This window comes from Lissotriton helveticus, chromosome 4_1 (genome assembly GCF_964261635.1).
Source record: "Lissotriton helveticus chromosome 4_1, aLisHel1.1, whole genome shotgun sequence".
In the NCBI taxonomy this organism is placed as follows: Eukaryota; Metazoa; Chordata; class Amphibia; order Caudata; family Salamandridae; genus Lissotriton; species Lissotriton helveticus.
This window is the reverse complement of record NC_136063.1, coordinates 1,684,076,839-1,684,099,183: the sequence shown is the minus strand read 5'-3', so window position 1 is coordinate 1,684,099,183 and position 22,345 is coordinate 1,684,076,839. Positions and strand designations below refer to the sequence as shown.

General features: G+C 44.1%; 1 protein-coding gene and 1 pseudogene across 1 annotated transcript in view; one reads left to right on the top strand and one right to left on the bottom strand.

Annotated features, from left to right (window-relative positions):
* The window catches only part of SLC25A14 (solute carrier family 25 member 14), a 189,055-nt gene that overhangs the window by 1,920 nt on the left and 164,790 nt on the right, over positions 1–22,345 (top strand). The gene's annotated exons all lie outside the window — the stretch shown is intronic.
* Positions 4,818–6,329, bottom strand: LOC144828201 (endogenous retrovirus group PABLB member 1 Env polyprotein-like; annotated as a pseudogene).

The following is a 22,345-nucleotide window of genomic DNA, read 5'->3' as shown; positions in this document are numbered from 1 at the left end:
ACAATATACTTTGAAGTAGAGTCTCGGCACAACAGGACGTTCTGCATAATTCTTATCAAAAGAAAAACATTCCCCAATTAGTAAAACAAAAGATCTGCCCGTCCTTCGTTTCAGACCCTCCCAACTACTTCACCAGTTCCTCTTCAATATTAGAAAACATACACAGTGTATTCTACGTTGTTGATATCAAGATGAGGGCCATCCAGTGACAAAGGTGCAATTTTACAACTACACTGGCAGTGTGATTAAAGCATACACCCTGCCAGAGTGCTCCCCAGTGGAATCGGTATGTAAAGAGATTGAGTGCCTTCAGTCTAGGTCAGAGGTCTTCAAACTTTTTACTCTGAGCCCCCCCTAAGCAGAATGTTTTGAGGTCGGGCCCCCCTCCAAAACTTTATGGGAGGTTTTGGTGGGAGCGGGAGGGACATAGCTGCGTGCAGGGAGCAGGGCTTATGAGATGATTTCAGGAATACTTTTCCGATAGCTTATGAACCGCCCCAAATATGAGACTTATAAAACAGCAAATGCATCAAACAAAAACAGATATCCCAAACAAACTACTCCCTATAATTGGGGTGTTGTGAGCCCCTCTTACTCTTTGACCCCAATGCAACAATACCTGCTGCACTAATGATAACTGCAGTCCTGAGTAGCAGGCTATCTCCTCTGCCTCTTTTACCTCGTCCCCACCATGATGGATCATCACCTCTGTCCTAATGCTTGAAAGAACAATAGGCTCTGATGCCCCTTTTTTAAAGGTAGACAGTCATACTTGTCATGCAGTGGGCCCCCCAAATTCCTGCCCCCTAGTCCTGCTGCATCTGCTCCTTTATGATAACCAGCAGTTACACACTTGGCAGCAGTACCAGCTTCACTAATGATTGACCCTTTAAAAAAAACAAAAACACTTATAGTGTCACCTTCTTTGGGGTATCTCTCTGAAGAAGCGTTCTCTGGCCATTTGTAAACATAAAAATGAGTCTGCATACAGTGCTCCTTATTCTGGGCCTTCTCTTTGACAATATCTTCGAACCTTGCTGCTTTCCTAGACCATTTCTGTGAGGCCCAAAGGATAGAGAGGATTAGGGCTCTGCATCTGAATGCAACCCTCCTGGCCTTCTACCTGCCACCCCATGGACTTGGCTTTCACAAAAAAACTTCCCCTGAATGGTTAATACTGACTTTGAGATGCCTGTGCCTGAAAGTGAGTGGCCTAGTGCAGAAAGTTAAAAAAGAAACCAGCCTTCTTACCAGCCATTAATTGATTGAGTCACTTAAAGACAGGGCCACTGGAATTATGAGATTTTTCTGCAGTAGCTGCTTTTTCCACATAATTATCAGTTTAGTGCATTTGCAACATGTCTGGAGCAGTGGAAGGCCCTTTCCAAAGATTGACTGGTAATCTTGTAGTTGCTTTTCTGCTGTATTTGGGTGTTAAACTGGTACTAATGAGGTGAAATATTTCCCCTGACAGCGTTACCGTGAGTTAAAATGACAAAATAATGAAGTAATGCTAACCACACAATGTGGCGCATTGTGCCACATAATTTACCTTTTCTTGCCGCATAATTTAGTCAAACCTGCCACATAATGTTGTCCTCTTCTGCTGAATAATTCCAGTGGATCTGCTTAAAACTTTATGGTGGCAAAGATCTATTCTTTTTAAGATGTAATGTAAAGGAGTTATCAGCTGGGATCTGGAATAGTGGAAAAACTTACAAAAATGTCTGCATTAGATACAGTTTGATTACTTATTACTAAAAAGTATATTTTGTAAGAAGTTGTTTTATCTCAATCACTGCATCATTTTACAGCAGCCTAGCTTAGAGTATGTAAATACTGTTTTAAAATAATGACTTACATATTCACAGTGCTTTCTGCTACAGTCTGGGACCTCATAGCACTATAAACAGGGCCATTGGAATTATGCGGCTGGAGAATGCCGAATTATGCAGCATGGTTGACAATTCTGCAGCAAGCAAAGGCGAATTATGTTGCATATTTTGTGATAGCATTACTGCATTATTTTGCTATTTTTACACTTGTTAACATTGTCCTGGCCTTTATTGCCGCTCATAAGTACCACATTAGCACCCACATACAGCAATAGCAACAGAAAGGTGACCAGTCTACCTTTAGAAAGGACCTTCCACTGCGAGGTAACATGTGTTGCTGCATTTTTAAATCTGAAAATTATGCTGCAGATGATGGATTATGTGGCAAATGCGGGAAAACCCTAACTATGTGCTGAGAGTGCAGGGTGAGTGTGAAAGTGAAGGGTGAGAATGAGCACTGAGTTGTCTGAATGCAGGGTGAATTATCAGACACTTGAAGTTAATCGGCATGTTTTTGATGTGGTGTAGGGTTTCAAATATAAGTTAAACTATTGCTATTATGGAATTAATCAGGGAATCGAGGGTGAAATAAATAATTTGCTGATCCCGCTACAAACTTCCAGTCTTCTGATTAGGGTTGCCAGCTCATTATTTTGATGTTGCAGACATTACAAAAATAAACATTCACCTAAAGCCCTATTTTCAGCACTTATCTGTGCACTCTTTTAAAAGCAAATATAAAGCACTTTTAAATGTGTTCTAGGGCTGCCTGAATGATTCATGTCTGAAAATGAAAGGAACAGACAGAAAGTTACTCTACAAATGAATACATACTTTTTTATTTAATGTCAAAGCAGGGTCTTTGCAGGATCTTTAAACATACAAGGCTGGCATTTTTTCTATTGGCAACCCTTTTTTGTACTCCTTTTCATGAAATGCATTTCCTCCCTACAGCAGTAAATTTATAATACAATTGTAAGGAATAGGTAGAGTCGGGCCCAGGAAAAAGAAAAAAAACTACGCTTCGGTAACCAGTTCCTGAAGGTATTTAAATGGTCTTTAAAGACCTGTGAAATACTCGGTTGTGCTGGAGTCTTAATAAGACTCCAGACACTGCCCGCCCAGCCCCCACTGACCTCTGGCCCCATGGCAACTCTGAGGGCTTCGGTGTAAATGAAGACAGCCTGGAAATACAGCAGATAAACATCGCTGCACTTCCAGGCGTCTTCATTTACATGTGCTTGCAGAGGCCTTTGCGCCTCCCTGGGAACCCATCCACGCCCCCCAGGGGGGCGAGCCCCACAGTTTGAAGAACTGTGGTCTAGGTGGATGCGTGAGAGATGGGAGGCCCTCTGAGAGAGATGTCACCAAAGGTTCCTGGGTTCCTGTATGACCTGGGAAATTTGTAGGAATCTCACTTATTTCATGGATATGCTTTTCCATCGCCATCATCTTCCACAGTCGAGCATGTCATTGGGTGAGTTTTTTTCAGTGTGCAGCTGTTGTCACTTTAGCTGACCCCAAGAAGTTTAACGTTATGTTATCCCCTGTGGTATAGTCGTCCAGTTTGGCTAGTTGTTTCTAATACGATATTGACACATTGTTGGGAATTGGTAACCCAGAATTTTGCCCAAAGGGTTTTATGTATGGACAATACCACCAAATTACCATGTGTGTCACAGTTTCTCCAGAAAAGTGGGCTACTCGTGGGTGGAATCTATGTAGCTTTACTAGGTGCCACTACCATTCATATATCACTGTATAGTGTACCTCTCTGCCTAAAATGCAGATGGTCTTCTTTGTTGCATCTCTTAGGTGTATCCTCTGGGGTGCAGACATTTCTCTTTCTACAGCTGTCGACCACTTATCTTTATTTGGAATAGCAGTGTGTTGAGTTGCCTCCAACTGAGGTACTGGGTTTTTCAGAACCGGTACTTAACCGGTAACCCAGCGGTGTCAGGGAATACACACCCAAAGACCTCGAGTCCTTTTCCTGATTCAGACCACAGAAACTCAGAGTCTTCTAGGTGAAGTCAAAGATTAGTTTATTGGCTGCAACCAAGGTAACAAGTGTCCTAGAAGTACAACACGGGGAAGTATATTCTCAGGAGACTGCTCGAATTTACAAAGTCAGGCTTCTCTCTTTATACAGAATATTCAGCTTCAGGCAAACATTCTTCGAATTTGTAGTATAAAGTAAAGTAAAGTCCACATTTGTAAAGCGCACAATCACCCGTAAGGGTCTCTAGGCGCTGGGGGCCGTCGGGAAGATTAAGCGAGCTATTGCCCAGAGTCACATGGTGCTGGGCTAACCTGCCGCCGGAGCCGGGGATCGAACCGTGGTCTGTCATTTACAGTTATTGGTTTACAAAAGAAAAGCAGAGTCATAATGACGTACATATTTCACGTCGTGCTGCCCATAACAAATCACCCGGCAAGGCCCAACATTTCATCAGATATCAGTGGACCCCCAATAAAACAGGCACCTCCCCATCATAAAGTAAGTGAAGCAAAAGAGTAAAGACAGATGTGAGCAAGATACGGCAGGTGTGCGCGCTGAAATGGTTTTATGGCTTGTTGAGCCTAGATGCTATCTTGCTCGGCCACTGGGAGGGGAGCTGACCTAACGAGTTCGGCCTGGGGCAATGGTTCCAACTTGCACAGGTCATGGAAAAGTCGATTAAGGAGTATGTGTCCTTGTGGAATTGAATTCAACTGGATTAAGGCCTATGTAAAGGGCAACACATAAATGGAAGCCAAGGGTTCAGAACGCAAATGACGATTTCGAGGTGAAATCGTCACTCGAATATGCTGAAAATATATGTACATGATGTACTCGTCATTCTCGGTCTTTTGATACCAAATTCGTCATGTTTCGACGAAGTTTTAATTCTCGAGTCCAGAACGATTACACGAGTCCAGAATTTTCAGTACTACAATCCCTCCTTTTGCCCTTACATAGGCAATTAATCTATCCTCATGTTAGTCTGAGTCCAGATCTATATCCCTAAAGTCATTGGGATGTTGCTGTAATATCATTCTAGTACTTAGTTCATTTCTTGACACAGGTTTCCTTACACATGATGTAACACAGAGGCCACATATTGCAGGAGCACACTGTATGCATAGACAGAACAGGAAAAGAATGGCTAAGACCATCCCAATGACCATCAGAATTTTCCATCCCCAGGTGGATATCACTTCCCAGAACCAACCCGTTAACGACCAATCCCCTTTTCCCACATGAATAGATTCGGAAATCTTATGTAGTTTGGAGATGGCCTGCTACACTGTTGGAGCATTATCTGGGATAAAAATGCAACAACTTTATTGGATCAATCTGCATACTCCACCTCAGTCTGCAAGGATGACATCTAAGGCGACCCTGTTCTGAAGGGTCATAAGACGATCCGACTGGAGCTCAGCAGTCAAGTTACTAAGGGCACCAGCAGTTTCAGTCACGGTGGACTCAACCACCCTTGTCAATTGTCTTATGTTCCTACTGTTAGCCATGGATCCCCAGAACGGCAGAAAACCCTTTGCGAAGTCCCCAAATTCTTGACCTGCAGTGTCCTCTTTACTCAAGACACCTCTAACTACCCTTGTCTTGTGGTAATCCGCCGCTGCTGTGTAGGTGAGAGGTAACAGGAATGAAACAAAACATGAGCCCGAAAAGTCAGGGGGCAACCATGTGTAGGCTCTATCATGACAGATGAAATAAGTACCCTTAGCTGCTAAAAACGCAGGGGAGGTCTGAGATCCAAAAACAAACGTTTCAGCACAGACACTCTTCCCTAACTGAGCCCTGGGATTCGTGCCATTACCTTGCAGACATAGATGACCCTGATGGGGTACAATCCAAATCGGGGACGATCTCTTAGCTTGCTGTTTCTCACTTAGAGTAGTTCCATACCCAGTCATGTTCCATCCTATGTATAATAGTGTCTCATCTCTAGGGATAGTCTCATAAGAAATACCTTCCTTAATCATGTCAACTATACCTTTGACTAGAGCACGTTTTCTAGGATTGTCTGTTATAGAACGTAGGGGGTAGATTTCATGTGCATATATGAACATTGTCCTATATGCCCATACAGAACCATTGTGACTAAATGGCAGGACCAAATAGGGGATACCGTTATCCGTTGTGTGAGGCATAAGACCGCACACCCAACAGTTAGTTGTGTTCATTACAAGTTGGTGTTGGTGTAACAACTGAACAAAGGAGTTATTAACGAACTCCAATCTCCTATTTGATTCGTGGTCAGGCAAAGGGTGGAAAGAATGAGGAGAAACAGTGGGAGGAGGTATGGGTGATGCAGCGGGTGCAAATGTTACATGAAAAGAGAATAAAACATAACTTATTAAAAATATCATGACACTGAATAGCATAAAAATACACAATATTATAAAACTTTTCTTTGTCATCGTGGTACACAGTCTCTGCTTAAAGTTCATTTGTTTGGCAGGTCTCTCCACATCGGGAAACTCCATCCTCTCTAAACAGCTGCCCGCGGTGGTAGGTTGATTCTGCTGAAGGATGCTTCTGTCAGTCCAGGGCAACTCCCTTAGACCAACCAGAACTACCGACCTAACGTCGTTAGCTGCACCCAAAAGACTTTTAATCAACCGCGGCCCTAGCAGCGGAACCCGGATGGCGGTTCGAAAAACAAAAATGAGCACGTTTCTTAGATGGGAGAGCTGCACTTTCAAAAATAGTACTTTGGGGGAAAAGAAATATCTTTTTATTTGTCCATGGATCTTAGTCTCAAATTGCAAAAGAAAATGATTTTATTAGTTTGTTTTTCTCGGTCTCAAATTATACCGTCGTTTCCCAGGTATTGTCTGATCTGGGAACAAAAGGTCAGGCTCTGTAATGTTCACTCGCTTGGATGGTGGCACAGCCTTGTGCAAAAGGTTTTCGTTTTCTTGTTCAGAGTCAGTTCCTTTCACTTGTGCATCACTGAAAGGTACGAACCGAGGCACCGTGTCCGTTTCTGCGTCGCCAAAACCCTCCTGGACCCACTAGTCATATGGCAGAGGAAAAGGGATCCTCTTACAATGGACCCCGTGGATCCAGGCCTTTTTCCCTTCCACTCGAACCGCCGATCTGGTAGAGAGAAGGACGAGGTGAGGCCCTGTCCACCTGGGCTGGTCGTTTTTAGTCCTCTGGAAGTTCCGCACCAGCACCCAGGTTCCCGGGTCAATGCTGTGTCCCGGAGTCTCAGAGACCGGAGGCAGGGTGTCGTTGACCTGTTGATGCAAAACACGCAATTTAGCCGTCAATTCATACAGATAGTCAAGCAAAACAGGGTGTTCTAGCTCGCTGAACTTCGTGGGCCTAGGCACTCCCCATATGTTGGCTGGCCGGCCAAAGACAATCTCATAGGGGCTGAGTTTCACTCGCGAATGCACAGTCATTCTGGTGGATAGGAGTGCTAAGGGTAGAGCGTCAGGCCATTTAAGACCTGTGCTCGCTTGGATTTTGGCCAATTTAAGTTTAAGCGTGCCATTGTAACATTCTACTAATCCAGCTGATTGGGGGTGATTTGCAGCGTGAAACTTCTGCCTAATACCTAGCCCTTCACACACTTTCTTCATCACGCGACCCACAAATTCACTCCCATTATCAGACCAGACCATTCTAGGCATTCCGAATCTAGGGAAGTACTCTTTCACAAGGGCTTTCGCTGTGGACAAGGCAGTATTGTCCTTTAGGGGATAGGCTTTTATCCATCTTGAGAAAGCACAAACAATAACGAGCACGTATTTTAAGTTGTTGCACCTTTCCATGTGGATGAAATCTAGCTGCAAAACCTCGAACGGATACGTAGGAGGTGCAAAATGACCAGCTGGAGTTGGGGTTCCCCTACCAGGATTGTGTTGCAGACACACCATGCAATTCTTGACAACATTCTCTGCACACTTGGGAATTCCTGAATTTTTCCACACTGGGGCCAACAACTCGCAAATCCCTTTCACGCTGATATGAGCCATTCCATGAGCCATTGTGACTACTGCAAGCACATATGCATCGGGTAACAACCATCTCTGATGTTCTGTCGATTCAGTCCAACAACCGTTTGCATCCATTCTACCTGTACTCTCTCTCCACGTGCTCAACTCTTTCTCTGTGGCCTCAGCTTGGATGGACTTCACACTTTCTATCGTGTCCTCACATATTCCAACATCACCAGTCCATCTTTCAGGGCCTGCAACATACATTCGACTCGTCACATTCCTTGCGGTTTCTTTCGCGGTTTCATCAGCAAATGCGTTTCCATGACCAACGTCATCAGTCACCTTCTTGTGAGCACTACATTTTACAATCGCCACTTGTAAAGGCAAAGTCAGTGATTCTAGAAGCTCATTTACCAACTGACCATGCTTAATTTTAGCTCCATGCGAAGTCAGGAACCCACGTTCTCTCCACAATCGTCCAAAACTGTGAGCCACACCAAACGCGTACTGGCTGTCGGTGTAGACAGTCACTTTCATTCGTTTCGACAACACACATGCTCTCGTGAGTGCAACTAATTCTGCAGCTTGAGCTGAACCTTGTGGCACTCGTGCAGTTTCAACAACTGTTTGCAAAGTCGTGACAGCATATGCTGCAGTCGTATCGCCATTCGGAAGCTTGAAACATGAACCATCCACCCACAATGTACCATCACATTCAGCAAGAGGAGTGTCGAAGAGGTCTACTCTTCCTTTCGTCTCTTCTTCTGTTCTCTAAAGACAATCATGCTGTTCTGAAGCATCTGATTCTTCTATGAATGGTAACAACGTGGCTGGGTTAAGGGTGTTGCACTTTTGAATGTGCACATGACTTGCTAGCAAAGTCAGTTCGTACCCTGACAATCGAGCACTGGTTAAGTGCTGTGTCTTGGTTCTATTTAACAATGTGTCTACTGCATGTGGGACCATCACGACTAGTGTATTATTCATGACCAGGCCAGCAGACTGTCGAATAGAAACAGCTGCTGCCGCTGTGGCTCTTAGACAACTTGGCAATGCTCTAGCTACCGGGTCCAAAGTCGACGAAAAATAGGCGCATGGGCGCTGCCTACCTCCAAATAACTGAGTCAACACAGACAATGCACAGCCCTCCTTCTCGTGGACATACAATGTGAAAGGCTTACTGTAGTTGGGGGTACCTAACACCGGAGCCGAACATAATGCTGTGCGTAATTCGGAAAAACTCATTTGACACTCTTCAGACCAAGGGACGGGATTGGGTGTTTCTTTACACGTTAACGCCACCAAAGGTTTGGCCAATAACGAAAAATTAGGGATCCATTGTCTACAATATGATGTAATGCCCAAGAAAGTACGTATTTCTCTCTGTGTTCTTGGCACACTCAATTTCGCTATTGCCTGAATTCTCTCTGGGGTCAGTTTCCTTCCCTCCTTCGATAAGAGGTGACCTAAGTAGGTCACCTCTTGTCGGCAGTATTGAAGCTTGGAAAGTGACACCTTGTGATGGAAATCGCACAGATGGCGTAACAATGACATTGTTGCTTCCTTGCAAATTTCCTCAGTATCCGCAGCTATAAGCAAATCGTCAACATACTGTACAAGAGTAGCACCTTTTGGCAAAACAATCGTATCAAGCTGTGTTTTTAGAGCTTGACTGTATATTGACGGACTTTCACAGTAGCCCTGAGGAGCGCGTTTAAAACGGAAGCTTCGACCTCCTAAACTGAAGGAAAAAATATCCCTGCTCTCCTCGGCGATCGGGATGCTGAAGAAAGCATTCTTCAGGTCAATCACCGAAAACCAAGTGGCAGAAGCTGGAATCATAGTCAATAATGTAGTAATGTCTGGGACAACTGGAAATTGTGGCACCACGATCTTATTCACTTCTCTGAGATCGATCACAAATCTGTACACCGGTGGCTTTAAAACAGGTAGAACAGGACTATTGCAAACGTTGCCTCTTGTCTCTTCAATCACATCTTTTTCAATTAACTCGTGAACGATCGCTAGCAAAGCTTTCTCGCCTTCACTAGAAATTCTATATTAGGGAATTCGTGGCATTTGAACATTGGTTTTCAATGTTACAACATATGGTGGAATTTCTAAAAGACCAACATCGTTAGGACCAGTAGCCCAAAGAATGTCCGGAAGAAACGACAACTCTGTTGGAAGTTTGTCTCTCGACAAATACATGGCAGAAACCACTTTCTTACCTAAAGTGAGTTGTACTCCCGAGGGAGAACAGTACAGAGTCGCATACAATCTTTTTAACAGATCCAATCCCAACAAATTTTCACCACAACCTGTTGTCAGAATAAGGGGTGCTTCTAATTCACGGGGACCAACAGAAAGAGTCAAAGGGTCAGAAATTGGATTTCTAACCGGGGCGCCAGAAAAACCTACTGATACATTCGTTTCGCCAGACAAAGGTGCGCCAGGGAGTTTTGAGTGCTTAATGGAACTCTTCGTAGCACCAGTATCCAACAGAAAAGGTTCTGACACACCTGATGTAATCACCTCAACGTATGGTCCGCTCTGATCTACTGGAACTGAAACAACTCCCTCTCTTTGTCCATGGCTGTCCTAGCAATCATTACTCTCCCAATTCTCACTTTCTGTATAGTAATCATTCGTATAGTACTGAGCTGTCCTACCAGATGTGTTATTCTGCTGATCAAACTTGTTCATGGAATTTTGAGGTGGAAGGGGACGTTCGTTCCGGGGGGCATTCCCGTGTCCTCTTCCTCTAGGCGCTTGCTGAGCACCTCGACCTCTTACACCAGAAGCGCCATTCGCGCGCTGTAGTAGGATAAGGCAACTATATTTAAAATGACCTTCCTCCTTGCAATACGAACATTGGTTGGGACCTACAGAAACACGTGGTTGACAATACTCGATCCTTTGCGAGTTCCTCTGATATTGTTGAGGCTGCTGCAAATTACTCTGGTAATTATTCTGACCGTTATTATTTTGACCGCCACCACCACGTGGTGGATATGCTTGCTGTAACAAGACCTTCGTTTTCAACTCTTTCGTTTTCTTTTCTACTTTATCTTTCTTGTCTTTGTCTCGATTTTCGTGATACTGTGCTGTAGCTAATATCTGTGCCGAAGACGAGACTGCCCAAGAACTTTCCGAGTCCTTTAACTTTTTGCACAACTCGGGAAGCAAATTGTGCACGAATTTATCGACGAACAGTCTCTGACCACCTTCTGTGCTCATATCTTGACCACTGTGGTCGACAAAAGTTTCTTCAAATCTGGTGAAGAAATCAGACACCGTTTCATCTTTCTTCTGTTTACATGCAGACAGTTTATCCCAATTCACGTGTATTTCAGGCATTATCTTTTTCATATAATCAATTATTTTACCAGGCAGTTCTGCTATCAAAGGTTCAGGCTTAGCGCCACCTACTTGTAGGGCATCTGTCGCAGTAATGTTAGCCCATGAGTCACCTAATTCCTGATCATGATCCGTGTGACGAATCTTTCTCCATAAAGGCTGTGGAACAACGTTCCCAAATAACATATCGATATCGGCTAAATTCATTACACATGACCCAGCAGTCTGCGACAACTCTTTGTAATATCCTGCAGGGTTTTTACGCGGATCAGGTAATGTCTGTTTAAGTGCTAAAACGTCAGCTCGCTTCCATGGGACATGTACCCACACACGCTGAAAGTGTAGCAAAATAGGTGGATTAGCCGTTGCGTCACCCTCTCTCCATTGAGGGGGAACTTCTCTCATGGGATACTGTCGCGCCTTTTTCCTAGGTGTATCGCGCTCAGATTGCGAACCAGAAGTGTTCCCTTTACTCCGATAAGACAACAATATCTCAACCGCTTTTTGGACATCGGGACCTACGATCATTCCTTCCCCAAACTTGAACCGTACACGACACAACTCCTGCGGGTTGCGTTCTAAATCATTGTCTTCCAAATCCTCACAGAGGAAAACACACATTTGTTCAAAAACATATCTCTGTGTCGGTGCTTCCCACTGAAGGAAAACTTTCATGACAGATTCAACGTCATATTTTACAGTATCCATAATCCATGTATGAGCTAAACGATTCAATACATCTCTCTCTTGGTAGTCAGGCAGTTGACTTCGCAACTGTCTTCGTTCCGTGTTAGGGGTCGTAGTAGGCGACCCGAAAAGAGGTGAGAAAATATTAGTTACAGTGCTGGCCATTCTCTGTCGAACGGAAGGAGAAACTGAAGGGAGAACGGGTGGAAAAACAGGGTGAGATAAGGCTGAAGTAGAGGCAATAGCAGAGGGAGCATTATGAGAAATCGAAGGTGCACTAGGCAAAGTCGTAGAAGGCATAAGCGAAGTAGATGTAGTCGGTGTGCCTTGAGGAGGCTGCACCGGAGGAGCGGAAGCCAGCTGAAGAGCAGCTGGTGGGTGCTGTAGAGGAGCAGGCATAACAACCATGGGTGACGCAACTAAGGGTTGCGGAGGCGCCGTGGCTGTTTGTGCATTGGGGGTTGGTGAACTTAACAAATGGCCCATTAACGGGTCTTCCTTAAGGTCTTTTGCTGCATCCTTCTTGGGACGCGGCAAAACTGGATAGCATTTATCTATCGCCATTTTACGTTGCCTGTGCAACTGCTCACTCATCTGTTCTTCTTCATTGTCTTTAAACTGCATAGCAGCTTTCATTACTGAAATATTCCCTTCTCTCTTATTTTTCTTCTCTAATTTAATTTCTTTTTGTCTGGCCTCCTTACGCCATAGGCGAAAAGAGTCAAACATTGCCGGCCGGGCTTTCTTCTTGAAAAGTTTAACTTCGAGGTTATCTCGAATTTCCGTGTCGAAGCTACCATGTTGGGGCCATTTTAAAACACCATCTTTCCTGGTGTATTTAATCCACACTTCGTTGTATGTGATGGGGCCTACCCCATGTTTCACATATAACTCGTAGGTTGGAGTTCCAACCGGAGGAACCGGACATGAGTCCTCCAATCAGGAGTCCCTATTATTACTGCCAAGACAAATCAAATTTCCAAGTCTAAGACTCTCTAGTCGCTCTCTAGTCTAGTTCCAAACTTCAAAGCTTTATCGATTACGATATTTCTCGTGAATACACGAGTCCTTCGGTTTTGGTGCTTGCAAGTACCAACAATTATCCCAAAGGATACCCAAGATTTAAGACCAACTAAGGACTGGGAGACACTCCACTTATACTTAACTGAGATATCGATGACGTCACCAGAAAACTCGTCTTAGTGTTTCGCTCTACCAAACTTCAAGGGTCCAAATCAGGGCGATAACCAGGGCAGCAGTCCTTGTAGCCGTCGGGAAGCGGGGAACCTCGCAGCAAAGACTTTCGGACCACGTCGACATGCAGGGGTCGATGAAGTGGCAGGCCTTCCTCCAGAATTTTCACCCGAATCTCCTCACGAACCTCTGGCTGGACCGGTACCGCTGGAATCGCCCCAAACGTTGGGCGCCAACTGAGGTACTGGGTTTTTCAGAACCGGTACTTAACCGGTAACCCAGCGGTGTCAGGGAATAGACACCCAAAGACCTCGAGTCCTTTTCCTGATTCAGACCACAGAAACTCAGAGTCTTCTAGGTGAAGTCAAAGATGAGCTTATTGGCTGCAACCAAGGTAACAAGTGTCCTAGAAGTACAACACGGGGAAGTATATTCTCAGGAGACTGCTCGAATTTACAAAGTCAGGCTTCTCTCTTTATACAGAATATTCAGCTTCAGGCAAACATTCTTCGAATTTGTAGTATGTCATTTACAGTTATTGGTTTACAAAAGAAAAGCAGAGTCATGATGACATGTACATATTTCACGTCGTGCTGCCCATAACAAATCACCCGGCAAGGCCCAACATTTCATCAGATATCAGTGGACCCCCAATAAAACAGGCACCTCCCCATCATAAAGTAAGTGAAGCAAAAGAGTAAAGACAGATGTGAGCAAGATACGGCAGGTGTGCGCGCTGAAATGGTTTTATGGCTTGTTGAGCCTAGATGCTATCTTGCTCGGCCACTGGGAGGGGAGCTGACCTAACGAGTTCGGCCTGGGGCAATGGTTCCAACTTGCACAGGTCATGGAAAAGTCGATTAAGGAGTATGTGCCCTTGTGGAATTGAATTCAACTGGATTAAGGCCTATGTAAAGGGCAACACATAAATGGAAGCCAAGGGTTCAGAACGCAAATGACGATTTCGAGGTGAAATCGTCACTCGAATATGCTGAAAATATATGTACATGATGTACTCGTCATTCTCGGTCTTTTGATACCAAATTCGTCATGTTTCGACGAAGTTTTAATTCTCGAGTCCAGAACGATTACACGAGTCCAGAATTTTCAGTACTACACAACAGTAGACTATAATGTGGAATCTACCCCTCTAGTGCCAAGAATATTTATACACATTTTTCAATATCTGTAGTGGCAGCATCCTTCATTAGAGGGTGCGAGATACAGCGTCTGATACGGGCATAACAGAACCTTTCAGATTCCTCCAAGTTACAGTTTATTGTATGCTGATTGACTGATTAGCGCACCTCCTCTGTGAGAGACCAAGACAGTTACTGTTCGGTCCACGGTTAAATGGGACTTTGCATGCTCCCATGTTCTGATCATGGTACCAGTATGGCTGCTGATGGAAGTGTCAAGAGGCCTGTCGCTCCGGGGTTTCCAGATACGGTCGAAAATTATTTTCCCAGTAACCGCCCAAGCCATTTGAGGTCATAGTTTGTCCATGGCTTTTATACTCCAGTCTGTTATCACACCTGATTGGGCAACCCAGCAGTGAACTTTTAATTTGAAAAGGCAACTCAATCTCTCGTCTGGGCTTGCACATAGTCATGCATGCTAATCTTGGGCATTGCCCACTGGGTACCGTGACTGCCCCAAAATGGATTTTGGTGGAAGATGCGGAAGGAGTCTAAGATTGTCTTACTATGCTCTCCATACACACACCCAGTTTAGTACGGCAGAAGGCTTTTGCCATCTTGATTGTGCCTAAAGTGTGATGGGTTGGCTTTTTCAGCTTTCACCTCATCGGTTAGGGCGTGCCCAGGAGTCATTCCCAATCCACTCGCTTGTGCCAGGCATAAATGTGGCACCTCCAGGCTATTGTGTAAACTAGTGCTCTGGCCTAGTTCTACAAACTTTGGCTTTTCCATTCATAGGTACTTGAACTTAGTTCATACTAAAGTATACAAAAAAGTGATGGATGGAATGCTTGAATTAATCTCAGCCACTGGTAATTACTTGGGCTGCATCCCATTGTTATTTTGCACAGCAAGTAACCTCAGTTTGGACCCAGCTTTATGCAAATCAGTCTTGATCTTGCTCCAGTTGGAACAGACCAGCCTGAACTGCCAAATCAGGTCCTCCTGAAACGGAACACAAGCTACCCAGGGCCAGTTTTGCCCTAATTATCGACTCATCAGCCAGGTTCAGCTTGGTTCAGCACACCAACGCTTGAGCTTGAATGTCCAGGTTGTTGTAGCTTCACACAACCCCGCTTGTCATATATGTTGATGTTGTAGCCGTGCTCTCTGGGTTACTAATAGCCCTGTAAGGTAGTCAGGGGTAGAGTGGTAATTCCAATTCAATTTTGTTCTTTAGAATATTACACGCAAGTTCTTCCGTAAGAAAAAACAATATATATTTAAAAGTGTTTATTTCAATAGTCCCCTCTTGTTTCTTAGTCCATGAGTAATATTCATACTGAATATAATTAAAACCGCATTAATGCATGTCACTAACAGCGAGAATAATATGAACATTTCTAGCCTGGTTGGAATGTCTTAGGCAAAACAACACCCTTCTTTTTATGCACAATACTACGGGAGCATTGAGTAGTTAACTTGCCTCTATAGTTTCTTGGGATTCAACACTGTGCATACATGTGCACAGCGTAGAAGCTGTGGTTATCAGGCGTCAGCCAGGAGAGAGTTTCCTCCATCGAAAGAAAAATACACACCAGCTGCGTTCAGCTCCTCTCCTCTCAGTATTGGCTCAATATCAGCTTTCAGCATATAAATGTGTGCTGCAGCAGTATGGCAGGACTTCTTGCGATAACGTGAGGCAAAGACCTCTCTGAATTGATGTCTACTACATGGGGATTTATATAGGAATGACCACTGACCTTTGCCCTACATAGGGGACTTTCCACATAATTTCAGACACAACGGATATCAACCAGCATGATGGTTCAAGGCATAACGGGTCTAAACTAGTATAGCAAAAGTACATCAATTCAAACTTCATGTTTACTTTGTGCATTTACTGTCTGACCTCGAACCATAGATCACCAGGAACTTGTATCAGATCAATGTCACCGTAGGTGTATATGAAGGTCATTGTTTGGATGACTTGACACTTTGAGTTCCATGAAAGATAGTGGAATATGGAATATGGGCCAAAGGTAGACAGGCTAACTTAACAGGCTGGCTCAAAAGAGAGTCTTGCCTTATGGTCTTTACTAGGCACAAACTCAAGTACACTCCTGTTGGACTTGGCCCTTTTTGTAGGGTCACCCCTAAACATTTTGCCTTCCTCCTGTATTTTTTCTGACCTGTTGTTGGCTGTTTTATGACTCAGGGCACTTTACCACTGCTGATCAGTGCTAAAGTGCATATGCTCTCCCTATGGTAACTTGATGTATGGATTAGTGATTCCATGATTGGTTGGTTTGGTTTACTTGTCAGACCATAGTACAGTGCACTGAGTGTGCCCAGGGCTTGTAAACCAAATGCTGTTGGTGGGCTTACAGCACTGGTTGTGCCACCCACAGAAGCAGCCTGTAAAAGTGTGTCTTCGGTCTGCCATTGCAGAGCCTGTGTGCAGTCCGGAACTGCCATGTTGACTGGGCAAGTGCACCCACTTGCCAGTCCCTAAACTTTCCCTTTTCTGCATATTAGTCATCCCTAAGGTAGGCCCCAGGGCAGGGTGCATTGTAGGTAAAAGGTAGGACATGCCCTGGTGTGTGTGGCATGTCCTAATAGTGAATTACAGCCATTTTCGTTTTTCACTATTGCAAGGCTACCTGTTCCCCATAGGCCAGAACGGGCAGTTTGATTATTACATTTTATAATCCTAACTGACTCCGGGAACTAGTTAGAAGTTCGAGTTTAGTATGCCTGAACTCAGAATGATAAAATGCATCTTTTAGTGAAGTAGGTTTTAACATTGTGTTTGAAAATACCACTTTTAGAAAGTAGGGAGGTATTTTCTTGTCTAACTATCCAAGCTTGCCTCTACTAGGTTGTGTATTCCTTGTCTGGAGTTTGAGTGACAGGGGCTGGGGGATTCCAGGAGACGGGGTGAGGGCTGAATAGAGAGATCTGCATGTAGATGGGTGAGATGAGTTGCACCTGGGCCCTGAATAGGGCTGTGCCTTCCCTCCACAATGTTGGGTCCACCTCCTGTGGTGTCTGATGTCCGTGGCCTACACTGTGAAAGGAAAGAAGGAGTCTTGTCAACAAAGTGCTCCAGGACTGACCAGAACTGGTTTAGGACTAGGCAAAGGCCTCTGTGCCTTCAGAGAACAAAGAGAATATAGGTATGAAAGAGGGGACCCAGACCCCAGAACTCTAGATCACTTTTGGGAAACAAGAAGAAACCTTTGCTGAGGAGAGGAACTGAGGAAGAGACTATTCCTAAGCTGAGTGCTGTCTGGGGGATTGGCCTGCAGTGGTTGCCTGACTGCCAAAGAAAGGAGAAAGGACTTTGTGCTACTTTCATTCAACTTGTGAAGGATCTCCAAGGGCTTAAGATAGAGCTGGCCTCTTGCTGAAGTCTCAGGGACAACAGACTTCACCCACCAGCTCCCCAAGAGTTCTTTGGAAGTGCTTGCAGTTGTGTTGGGCTTTCTGACGGACTGCGTGTCGCAAGGAGCTGGAAGCGCGACTCACAAGAAGCATGTCGCCGCCGCAGCCACTTTCGTCGCATCACTGAAGAAGGGTGTCGCTGCTGTCGCTTCGCCTCGCAGAAGCACCTCACATCGCCGGAGAAGACTGTCGCCGGCGCATCATCGAAGAAGTGTGTCGCCGTCACAGCTGCTTTCGTCGCAACAATGAAGAAGGGTGTCGCCGCTGTCGCATCGCCGAAGCGTCGCGCATCACCTGAGAAAAGGGTTGCCGTCGCATCAGATGCCGTCGCATCACCAGAGAAGCGTGTCGCAGGGCCTGTCGCGGCTCAGAAGAATCGTTGAGTCGCCGCACGGCCGTCCGGCATGCACGCATCGTGTCGCATCAAGGAGAAGACGCCATTTTTATTTCCTTGCACCGGATCTTCATCGCATCACGGCGCGGCTGGTTGCATCACCATGAATGCGCAGTAAGAAACTGATGCATCACCTCCCCACGCCGAGAAGAACCGACGCATTCCATACGCAGCAGTAGGGACCCAACGCATTACCGTACTTTCTTGTAAGGAACCAACGCATCACCTTTCCTGCAGCACTTTCGTTGTATAGCGTTACTCATTCAAAGGTACATTCAACTTAGTGTTAAATTTTACATCTAAAGAGAACAAAGCTATTTCTACCATTTTTAAAGTACAGTATTGTGGATTTTTGTCCTTTGTGATCTTCTGTTAAGTCCATATAAAAATACTTATTTTTATACTGCAACTTGTCCATCTGTAGTGTTGTCACTGGGTTACTGTATGTGCTCACAAATGCTTTACACACTGCCTCTGAGATAAGCCTGTCTGCTTGTGCTAAGCTACCAAGGGGGTGAGCAGGGGTTATTTTAGGAGTGTACCCCCTTACCCTGACTAGACGCAAGGTCCCTATTTGGTCAAAGGTACCTACCTCTGCCAACTAGAGACCCCCAAATCTAACAACTCCTATACCTGAAAAAAATCTGAAAAGGACTGGACCTGCTCTCTCCTGTACCCAGGACACGGAACTGGACTCCAAGGGTCATAAGGCTGACCTTCTGTTAAAGCTACAGGGATACAACAAGCTATACGATGCCTTTTTCTGCAACTGCCCACCTTATCAGTGGCAACTAGGCCTGGAGTGGACTCTGCTGCTTGACCAATGCCTGTCAACATGTGGGTCACTAAATACCTCCTCTGAGGTCCTGGGGGCCTTAGAAGTGTGCTCCTGTGGTGGATTGGTACTTAAAGGACTAAAGTCAGCTGATAAATTCTTTAACCAGGGTGAACCTGGTTATTGTGTCTGATCTACACTCCATCGCAGTCCGCATCAGATTACTCCTAGGTTTCGGTCTACCCTGAATATTGGCGGTCATTGGCATTTTAGCTTTTTGGTGCTATTCCTACTTAAGACTTTAAAAAGTAATATATTAGATACTCCTTGCTGGATTTTTGTTACTTCGGTGTCCATTTTAAAAAATGATATTTTACTCTATTTTTCTAATTCGGTTTGGGATTTTTATTGTTTTGCATTTCAACTTTATTTCATGGGGATCAGCTCGGGTTCATTTAGTGTTGATTCAGCGGGTTACCAGCAACAGCTAATCTAACACCTCATGCTCGCCTGGACCCATAAATTCATTCACAACACACTGGCAACAACCGCTGAGGTCATATTTTTGTCATTCTCTAGATTAGTTCTTTCTAGTCCCTAACTAATCTTTCACTGATCAAAAAGTTCTCTCCTCAGGTCAATGGACCATTAGTTGAACTAGTTGATGGTGAAATGACATAACATTTCAATATACTTACACATTGGAAGTCTGGATGTATTTTACATTTTATCTCAAATTAAATTCATGTGAACCACTTGTACAGAACAAACTCCGTCTCTCACAGGAAGGAAGATTCTAATAATCAATCAAAATGCATTCATTTATACTTTGCAATGACACTGCATGAAAGGGAGAGGATAGAGAGAAAAGCACATAAGCGCATACACAGATAATATTTATATTTAGCCAGAATGTTGTGAAAACTTACGCCTAGGAATTGGTAAGGGTCCCCCAAGGAAGATCTGGCGAACAAAGGCTTCAGGACAGGACAGTCAACCGCTCTATTACCGACGCTTGCGTAGCACCCCTCTCTGACACGCTTTTCCTCCTAGAGATTCTTCCGCGATCTTCTTCTAAATTAATTTGCTTAAGATAATTGGCTCAATAGTTTGATTCTTCTTCAGCATCACTCGTCACTCCGACAGCATCCCGGTGTGGACTTTTGCATCTCCGTCTGGAACTTCTGTACTCTCGCACAGCATCCCGTTCTCAGTGCTCACTCAACTGACTAATGCTACTTCAATTATACCTTTCTGTATGCTAGTACCGCCCATTAATGTTTCAAACTTATGAAATTACTAACTCTGATTGGACAGGCAAGGGGAGGTGTTCATCACACTACGCTTATTTCCCATTATTTTCTTTCAGTTCTTTGTTTTAAATCCCACCCCTTAAGTTTTATACATCAGTCTTTATTCCCACCGATATTCACAATGTAATTGTCACATATTAGGAAAAAAAACTGGACTGTTGTTCTGGTTCTCATGAATATATCCATCGGGAAACCTTAGACGAGGTTCAAGTTGACATTGCATCTTCTAGCATGGTTGCACTACGCAAGTGCGGTAGAACGAGAGGGAATAGACTGTGGTTCGTGCTTCTAGGCCCATAATAAGCACTATTGAAAGAGTCAAAAAGACAAATGTCAAAATCAAAAATAAATGGTTTCACTGAATACCACCTATGTCTACTCTAATCCCATTTACTTATTATTATTATTATTATTATTATTCCTGCATTAGCATTTGTAGAATAGCTGGGTTTAATTTTTCAGCAAGCAGGTGGCAAGCATGTGAGTTTCAGGCGGCCATTTTGTTAGCTACTGTGCAAGTGCAGAAACTTCCCTCCAAGCGAAAGATCCGTCATACTACGTAGATGTATGCGCACTAAGGATTGTCGGTTAGCGGTCATTTTAGAATCACACTCGGGTTACTGGTTAATAAGACACATAGGCAAGCATCATTCTAATTTATAAATGTTTGTGTAATGCATGTTATTTCCACAAAACAAGTTTAGTAAGGATTTAGTGGTTACATGAGAAGATTGCTTCCAAGCAAGTCTCCTTTTCACAAGTCCTTGCTCCATCAGTGTCTTTGAGCGTTCACCTTGACCAGGGTTGCGATTATTCCTTAAGGTATGTAGTCACCCACCCAAATAATAATGCAGTTTCTTACAGTAGAGAAATGTCAATGAAGTTGGTGGGAAGTTTACCCACAAATATTTGATATTTTTCCATTCCCTTTGAAAGGGACTCGTTCCTTAAGCCGTTGCACCTGTGGTCCTGGGGTAGATTCAGATTCACTTTCTTGTACTCCTTTAACAACTCATGGAGTCTGGGAGCAATTCAGATGGAGAGGTGAGCATTAGAAGCTTGTGGCATGATTTTATGGACATTTGGACTAAATTTGAGACCCAATACTGTTGCATCCTCTCTCACCTTGCTAGCATAGGGGTTCAATGCTAGGCGATAATAAGAGGGGCGAATGGAGACACCCTAGCGAGTGAAAAGGCTTCAGAGGTTCCCTCATTGATAACTATTTGTAATGTGAGGGCTCTATCTCTTTCCATGACAATCACTCTAATTCTTGGTCCAAATCCCATCCTTTCTGACACTTTGAGCAGGCAGTGCCAATCCATCCGATCAAATGCCTTTTCAGAATCCAAAGAAACTAGGGATGCCGAAACACTTTTCTTTTTGGCTTTTGTGATCAGGTGGATAACACGTCTAGTGTTGTCACGCTTCTAGCTTTTGTTTGATGAATCCCAGCTGGGTCGGGTGGATAATGTCTGGTAGTACAGGCTCTATCCTTGTTGTCCGAATACTTGCAAAAATCTTTACATTAATATTCAGCAGTGTGATTGGTTGATATGAAGAACAGAGTGTGGGGTCTTTACTAAGTTTTACTATTAATGAGATGGAGGCCTCTGCCATCAATGGTGTGAGGCCATCAGCTTGGGTGAAAGTATTGAATAGTTTCGAAAGATGGTCGTTAACAAAGCTGAAAATGTTTTGTAAATCATGTCTGTGCCTGGAGCCTCATTGAGCTTCAGGGTTTTTATGGCAGCTCTCACTTCCTCAGTGGTGATTGTGGCTTCCAGGGATTCTTGCTGCTCTAGCGTCATTTGGGGAGGCAGACGGGTCTCTAAATAGTTTCTCTGGTCTGACTCTGAATAGGTCTTAGAAATAGAGGTCCCTCTAAAAAATCCCAGAAGGCCTTGCTTTTATCTTCTTCCTCACCTTCTTTCCTGGCATCCGGCAGTTATTTAGTTATTTAATTATTTATTTATTTTATTTCAAAGGTTTTATATAGCGCTGCGGACCCAAGAGTATCAGAGCGCTTTACAAGGGAGGTAAACCTGTTACGATGGAGTGACAAAATGCAGAAGATGCACAAGGGAATAAAATATTGCAGTCAGAGTAATTTACAAGTTGAGCAGACAAAATAAAATAAAATTAACAGTATGCGAAAATTTAACAAGGGATATAGTATTGCATTTAAATGAGCTAGGAAAAGAGAAAAGAGTGTACATGGTTAGAGTTAGTAATATTAG